Below are 8,782 nucleotides of genomic sequence, written 5' to 3' on the forward strand. Positions count from 1 at the left end.
CGAAAATCTTCCCACAATGCGCTTGACGAATCCTAATTTCTTCAGGGCTATGCCGCAAATGTTTCTTATACGTGTTCCCCATGATAGGTTCGAGGTTATCATAACTCCTAGGTACTTCACTTCGTCAGTTGCCTTAATGTTAATACCATACACAGCATAAACGTAGTTTAAATCGGACGCACTCTGTAAAAAATGTACCGACATGCATTTGCTCAAATTAAGTCCGAATCCCCACTCTTGGCTCCACAAATAAACGTTGTTTAAATCCGATGATAGAATTTCATAGTCAGAGTGATCACTAATTTCGCGATAGATGGCAGCGTCGCGACGCGTCTTCAGTAAACAAACGTATTTTATTGCTAATTCGGGAGCAGAGATCATCAATGTATTTAATGAACAAAAGTGGGCCGATTACGCTTCCTTGTGTAACACCTGATGTCACTTTAACTACATCAGAGCTGATTCCGTCATGAACTTCTTTTTGTTTACGATCATCCAGTTTACCACTGTTTCGTTTCCGCATGACTGTAATTTGTATAGAAGTTTATTGTGAGGTACTACGTCGAAAGCTTTCTTTAAATCTAGAAATAATGCGTCAACTTGTCTTTTCGATTCCCCGGATTTGGGAACGTTGTGAAGAAGGAGCGCGAGCTGTGTTTCGCATGATCTACCTTTGCGGAATCCGTGCTGACAGCCATGGAAGAAGTTACGATTGTCCAAGAAAGTCATGATATTGCTAACGACGATATGCTCAAGTATCTTGCTCATAGTAGTAGTGTACAGAACTGCCGTCCTGAGGACTCCGTTGTGGTTGACCCCGATCTTAGGGGGTCCCTACAACGCTCGCGTATATCAGGAAGCGGCCGACATACCCTGGGGCGCTTCTCTCTCTCTCTCCCGTCCCACGCTTGGGCCAAAGACGACGAGTTCGTGTGATTCTCCCTCGTGAGATGAGACCACGGTGGCAACCACAAGCGCGACCGTGTGTATATCAGTATATTTTGGAAACTACTACGAATCATTTGACATGCCATTTTTTCCCTCGTCCACTCTTCCCGAAGTCTCCAGTTCCCTAGCGAAACCCGATATCCCCGCAGGTGTTTCTGAGTAGTTGATTCCCGAATTAATTCATCGAGAAAAATATCAGATTACAATGCTTGGGTATAGTTACGCGTCTCACTTGTCTGATTTTTTGACTAACAATAAGTGGTATCTATTACCGGACGACGGGAAGTAGGAAAGGAAGGGGGAAGCTGCGCGCGCACAGAGCAACTATTCTCTATTTTTCCTCTGATGGATGCGAAACCATAAGTAGATCAGTGAATGCTTGCTTGCTTAGTGGGAGAGTTTCCTCTTTAAAGTGATAATATGAAACGTGTTCACAAAATCAGTGCGCAGAAAGAAATTAAAAGAAGAAAAAACTCTTTTATGTTAATAATATCTCAAAAAACTAAAGTGCTGGGTTGAACAAGAACAGTGGTTCCTGTACCGATATACTACGCAATGAGAGTTTGAATGCAAATTCAGTTATGTTGGAATATTCGTATTTTCGCTTTAATAGTTTAGAAAATACCGTCTTTTGACGCTATTGAGTTTACTCGCCGTGAAGTGTTTTCATCTCTCCATAACACGTTTATTTTTTAGTTCGTTTTGTACATATATTTTAATTTTTTGTGCGCTTAGTTTCTATTTTCAATGTATTGCGCCAAACGCAAACAAAGAAAAGAAAGGATCTACGATTGCAAAACCTGCAGTGAATAGGCTGATAGCAGAGGCGGATCTAACATCCCAAAGGGGGGAAACCGGGGGTCTGGGGTATTCCTCCCTACCGGAGGGGGTTCGGGGATATAGGATATTTGGGATTTTCAAGACACCAAAACGGCGGTAATAGGCTTATTCTTAGATAAAGAAACAAACTTATGTGCACAAGAAGTATACCGTTTTGTTAGCAAAAGTTTATGTTGGTCATCTACGTCTACGTACTGCCATGCAAGCTGCCTCGATAGGCGTGTGGCGGGGGTCAGGACACTCGTCGTATTCATATAAAAAGGAAATGTTGCAACGTAATTACGCCTAGAATTTATTATAGTCCTTTTTCGTGCGGTGGAAATAACGAATTCCCGCACCTATCCGTTCGCCTAAATATCAATCTTATTTTATCGTTTTTGTCGTACCTGAATATGTGGTGGGGTTCTAATATGATGATCTCCGTGTCGCTCTTACAGATATCCATTCTCAATTACTCATGCAATCTAAGCCTATCGCGCAGCCTTCGAATCTCTAGCGGCATCTGCGTATCGCTTTCTCTACACCCTTAGCAGTTTTTGACGAATCGTGAATCTTGATAGGTTGGAGGGAATGAGGCCTTTTAGAGGAAGAACTCATCGGAAACCTTTGCTGTCTAACTTAAATCTACCTCTGAAATTAAATGATCCATAAAAAGGTAGGCTGAAATATTCTTCAGGATTCTCTATGGGCGCGTTGCTTCTGTTTTTTGACGTATACATGTTTTCTGTACTGATATTTCAAATCCCAGCTCATCTGCCACTTGAAGGGAGTTTTCGGTTAGACTGTTGAATTGAAGTTCGGCTTCGTGTCAAGTATCAGCAGTATTTAAAGAACTTCAATATGTTAGAGTTAAACTTAATTGCTTATTATGTATTTGTTGACTGAAGTTGGTAGTATTAATAAGTTTGTAATTATTTATATATTATGAGTATTTTTATTAGTCCCTGGACACGTAAGAACTTTAAGGAAAGTACAAAAATAATTTAATTATTGATTGTGTCCATTAATATTTGACAGTTACTGATAAAAATACTTTTTAACGACAGCTAAAGATCTAATATAAAGATCAAATTCAAAATAAATAAAAATATTAAAAATTTGTCCTAATATTTTACCTCTTATTTTCTTCTCAACCCAACAGTTTTAATTGTCCAGCTTATTTATATGGACGAAACAAATTGTTAAAAATTATCCTTAAAAAAAATGTTTGAGATATATTAACAAACACTATGTCTGTTAATTCAGGCTTAATTTTTTCCACAAAATTAGTACCTAAATTTTTGCACAAGTTTTTATCAACATTTCAAAAAAGATAACTAACGAGTATGGATATAAAAGCTACATACTTGTGACAATATCTATAGATGCAATGTAAAAATTAATTAGATAATTCATAACAATCAAAAATCTTTATATGACCCAAAAATGTGCTTCGTAATATTTTAAATTTTTACTTTTGCATTTTGAAAGGGTTATTCTAAAGGATTATTTCAGAGGTTTATTAATTTCAGGGAATTTTCAAGGAACAATTCACTAAATATAGCTAATAGAACCATGCTTAAAACATAATTAAATTTAATAAGCTGTGAAGCGCTCACTTTTCATAGTATTTTTTTACAAACTTTTATTTTTTAAATTTTATATCGTTTTTAAGAGTCAGAATAGTGTCAAAATCCATTTTCAGGCTTGCTAATTCCTAAAATTTTCCGGAGGGGGGGGGGCGCAAATCCTCCACTGAGGGGAGCACCATCATGAGCTCCAGCCGAGGGTCCCCAATCACCCCAGACTGACCCTGGTCTTCAGTGAATATTTCTTATAAACAAACGACAAATTTAGAGACTTTTGGCACCTTGAACCACTTAGACTCACAATACACAAAATCACGTAACCTAATCTGTTTCTTTTTGTGCTCTTCATTACGAATGGAACTTGATTTTTACCTCTCATCTGGAGCTCAAGCACACAATTTTGCATCATAAATCCCGGCATATTTGAATTTTTCAACTCAAAATGTTGCTGATGTCATGTGGTAGGCCTGGTAATAGCATGTTTCCATTAAAACTCAAAAAGTATAAGTTTTTTTATCTATTACATCCCACAAATCCCTCCTGGAGGTGGTGTCATGGTGCCAGAACACACCAGAATGGTGTTCTGGCTATGGTTAACAAAAGACACAATAGTCAAATAACCATTTATTACTTTTGTTGCTTCAAAATTTTTAATTTATGCACTCAATGCCAAAGCAAAAAATAGCAATAAAATGTAAATAATGATTTGTGATAAAAAACACATAGTGATATTACACTTCTAAAGAAAGTTAAGAAAAGTGCATTCCGGCACTGCTAATTTTGCCGAGATGTCACTGCCTCCTGGGTATGCCAATGGAAGAGATCATCATGTCTTGCCTTGCTTTTCTCCCCAGTAATCGTTAGTAGATGCACATAATGCATCTACTAACTGGTTTTCTGCATCAATTTGCAGATATTTAATGAGAGGCATTGTAATCAGAAGAGATCAAGGTAATTCGAGACATTTAGCACATATGCTAAAAGTACAGTGATTTTGAAAATCCTATATTTTAAACACTGTAGTAATTCCAGACCATTTTTCTGAGTGATTATTCATTCACTCAATCTGTGCTCTGTACCCTTAATTACAATTACCTTCCTGAAGATAATTACCCCTCTTATTTTCTTGAAGGGTTCGAAAGTAAATCAACTAAGGGAGAAGATAATTGGCATGCGTTGTCCCAAGCATGTATTCAGATGTCAGGGGGAGGGGGTTATCTAGGAGTTTCGGAAGGTGTGTCACTAGAAACAGGGGATTGGAATATCCCCTGCTCGAACTAGAATGTCCAGGAGAGCTAAGAAAAATACTCATTTTTAAATGAGATTTTGAAGGTTTTCTAAGCCATGAATAATTCTTGGTAACTGCACATATTTTATCACATTTTTTTAAAACTTTTCTTTATGAATCACAACCCACGACATCCACCCTGGAAACATCTATGGAGGCAGGCACATGGCCATGAGGGAGAGATAATTTGTATGTGTTGCATGAGGTGCACTTCACCCCTCCCACCACCTGAAATTTTCCTCTTGTTTTCACCCACTACCCACCATGCATCTATTGATGGGACCACCAGGGGGCGTTTCTTTTCTAGCACTCCATTTTCCAATATAATTACTAAGACCTGCATGCAACAAGTGACTTTTTATGCCTTCACTCGCATGAGTGCAAAGTTAAATACACCAAGGATGAAGTTTGCGGTGAAAAAATCCTGAAGTTCACTTTAACAATAAGAGAATGGCTTGGTGGTGTAACTGGCTTACATGCCTGGCCAGCAATTGAGAGATCAGGACTCGAATTCCTGCAAATTCAAATATATTTTCATGGGGAACTGCATCCAAGGTGTATTTGATATAATTACTTCTCACTAGTGGCACAGCAAGGTTTGGGGGATAAACCCCCACCCCAAAACTCTGAGAAATTTTTAAGTTCAATCCATTTTACTTATTTGGATTGATATTACTAATAGAACAGTGTAAGGATTAATAAAATATCCCTCAGAAAGCCGTAAAACTCACCATTTTGATCCATTTATCTTAAAATTCCGCAATTTATTAATCTCGCACCTACCTCTCATCCTGGTGGGTATTCCGTACCCCCACACACCCCAGTATTAGTTTCACCTAAACCCCCCCCACCACCCCAGCCTTAATTCCTAGCTGCTCCTCTGCTGCTCACTGGTTGGCTTCCTTTGTAAGTGCACCTGCACCTCTCTAATTCCAAGAATGTGGTAATTATTTTCAGTGATGCCACCAGATCTTCTTTACGGGATAAACAAGAGTGAACATGCATGGCAGCTCATTCTTAACTTAACCTTAGATTGGTGATGTCCTTTCTCTCAGAATGCTAATTCAATCTTTCTTATAAGGCAGATGAAGTATCGCGTACTGCAATCAATACTACATACTTCCAGCTTACTATTATCATCTTTTTCTATGCTGTATGAGCGTAAATTTTATGTAGCATAAATATTTCACTCACTCAGTAGTCTTCAATAGTCTCCCTATTTATTTCAATGGTGACAACAGAGTAGTTGTATTAGAATAGAATGGAATAGTCATGTAATAGGGTAGTTTCCTTCATCAAAGAAAACGAAAGGCATTGATTGCGATTCGTTACCCACCATTAGTGTATTCATAATATAAAAATTATTTGGTTTTAGAAATACTGGTTTAGACGAATGGCAAGGGTCAATTTTATCCTCATTTGAAAAAAGCCAGATTGGCACCCATGCGATGCCACTCCACGTGACGTCACAGAGACCTAGTTTCTACACGAGAGGATAGGAGTTTTACATCGTCTGAGGTTACCAATGCATGCATGAGGCACAGAGCTCAGGGAAACATGTCTTAATAATCACCTATTACAACTGGCTAAGGTCGGAAAGTTTTCTTCGTTTGATAAGGTATTAATAATCCTTATTTAAGCCAACCACTACCAGCCAGCATGGTACTCTGCTACCTGCTAGCATCCTGCGTCGTATCATCGCTCAGAGCCTTGCCCCAAGGTCACCTCACTTGCGGCAGCGGGAACCAGAACGATGTAACAAGGAGTTTTCCCGGCATTCATACTTACCCGTCGCGTTTTCGCGGGCTTGAAAATTTTCACTTTTCATTTAATTGTGAAAAATAGATATCCTTATTTAAAAATCTAAAAGCGAGAAATAGGTACTCCAGGAGTAATAATCTTTCGATTTAGGCATTAAAAAAATAATAGGAAACCGCCCTTTTGAAGTATTTTTCTGGTCTTTTCAAATTGGTAAACAAGGTTTTCTTACACCCCAATGGTTCTTTTTGCTTCAGCAAATAAGTAAAATTTAATTATCCGCACAAGGGCATACCCAGGATCAAAACTAGGGGGGTGGCAAGCTGTGGTCGTTCAAACTGCAACACAGAAATGGTTAATGAAACTAAAATTTCAAGAAAATTATAACAGCGCTGCATTAGTTTTTAAAATTATTTCTTTGAAAAAAAAATATTTTTATTATCTTTTTGAAGAATTTAGGTGTTTTATAGTGATATCACTTTTCATGAATTTAAAGAAAATTTATTTGAAACTAAAATTGCTTAAAGTTATTCATTAATTATTTATTAAAGTTATTGAACTAAAATTACTTTTGCTTCTAGGGGGGCAGTTGCTCCCTACTGCCCCCCGCTGGGTACGCCCAAGTATCTGCATGCAGATAATGATGCTAAGCAAATTTAGTTTGAATCCTTGCAGGTTAATCCTAAACAAAATGGATTTCCTATGCATTAATATTTTATGGGAGTGGCACCCATTATAGGGGGCCATTGGTTCTTCAATGAAAAAATGCACCAAACTGAAAAAAAATATTATCTTTTAATTTGCCAAAAAATAGTCCAACCTTTGCAAACATTTCTATCTCGTTGAGTTATAGGTTGTCAGACAGATGTCAATATTTTTTTATTTCCTCTGACCTGTTTTCTGACATGCTTTTTCGGAAAATTTTGATCTCTTTTTCTGGGTCTTCACTTCATTTTTGGTGAACCATGATAATCAAAATTGGTGTGCCTATAAAATTTCTTGACTCATTCCGGGTTATTTGGAAATTCTGATTATTTTTTTCCATAGGCATGCTTTACAGAACATGAAGCGATTGTTTCCAAACGTCAGAGTCAAAGAGGAAAAGGAAAATTTTCCTCGGTACCACACCTATATATTTTTGAGAATGTGCACAAAAATTTTTCATTTGGGCTCTCAGATATTCATTATTTTTTTCCAAATGATTTCTTTTAAGCTGGTGAAATAAAAACTTTCATTGTAGACTCACCTGAAAGATCTTTTCAGTTTTCCAGAAATTATAGTGGCAGCCACCCCCTCAAGCCCCACCTTAATCTGCCCTTGTAGGAATCAAAGAACCAACCCAGTCCAACCTAGAATACTACAGAGATTTACCTAGTGATAGAGGGAGCCTATTAAGATCCTTATTTTCTGTGTTTACCCGTGTCACAAATTAAAATTCCAACAGTTTCGTCCCCGCTACAGGAGACTTCATCAGGGCGATGACACTTTTTCTTCGTGCGCGTGAATATATATTCTCAGGAATCGTGCGAAACATCCACAGAGAAAAAATCATTCGCCTTGACCGGGATTTTTTCTCTGTGGATCTTTCGCACGATTGTGCATTGCGGGTGACTCCCATAAAAGTTATCACCGCGGCTAGTCCCGGTATATTTTGAACTAGTCTAGAGCGAACACCTCTTTGTGTTCTATGTCCGGGCCTGCTCTCCGGCTGTGGTGCTGTGCGCACGATTTGGACTGCTTGTGGCATCATATGCTCTGCAGTCCAGCAACATCTTGTCCGGTAGTGTCCGAAAATATCCACAGGGAAGAATGACGCCTCGGTAGCTTAACTGGCTAAAGCACTCGACCAGAAATCGGGGGATCCGGGTTCGAATCCCGGTCAAGGCGAATGATTTTTTCTCAGTGGATCTTTCGCACGATTGTGCATTGTGGGTGACTCCCGTAAAAGTTATCACCGTGGCTAGTCCCGGTATACTTTGAACTATTCTCAGGAAGGTTGGGGTGGGGGAAGGGTGGGGGGTAGGTTTGGGGCTTTCGAGAATGATTTGGTGATTATTGGAAGCCAGGATGTTGATGTGTTGTCCTTGGTCTCTGTTGAAATTATCCTGGTGTTTTCTTATCTGAAGGACCTCCCTTATTATTCTGGTTTTGAAGAGATAGCCTAAATTATGTGGTTGAATTTCCAGTCTAGAGATAATTTTCATTGTTGATTAATGTAAATTTGACTACAATAAATATAACAGAATTAAAATATACCACCTTCTTGTCCGTTTTCATGCAAAACTATTGCATATTAACCAAATAGTATTGTATGGATCCAATTCTATGGAACACATTTTCATTCTATTTCTGCCACAAGCTATGCTTGAAATTCCACTCA

The 8,782-nt window shown here is 38.3% G+C and overlaps 1 non-coding gene across 1 annotated transcript; it reads left to right on the forward strand.

Annotated features, from left to right (window-relative positions):
• The first annotated feature begins 8,216 nt into the window (after positions 1 to 8,216).
• On the forward strand, positions 8,217 to 8,289 carry Trnas-aga. The gene has a single exon. It is a non-coding gene; the product is annotated as a tRNA-Ser (tRNA).
• Positions 8,290 to 8,782: the final 493 nt, after the last annotated feature.

Source organism: Ischnura elegans, chromosome X (assembly GCF_921293095.1).
Source record: "Ischnura elegans chromosome X, ioIscEleg1.1, whole genome shotgun sequence".
In the NCBI taxonomy this organism is placed as follows: Eukaryota; Metazoa; Arthropoda; class Insecta; order Odonata; family Coenagrionidae; genus Ischnura; species Ischnura elegans.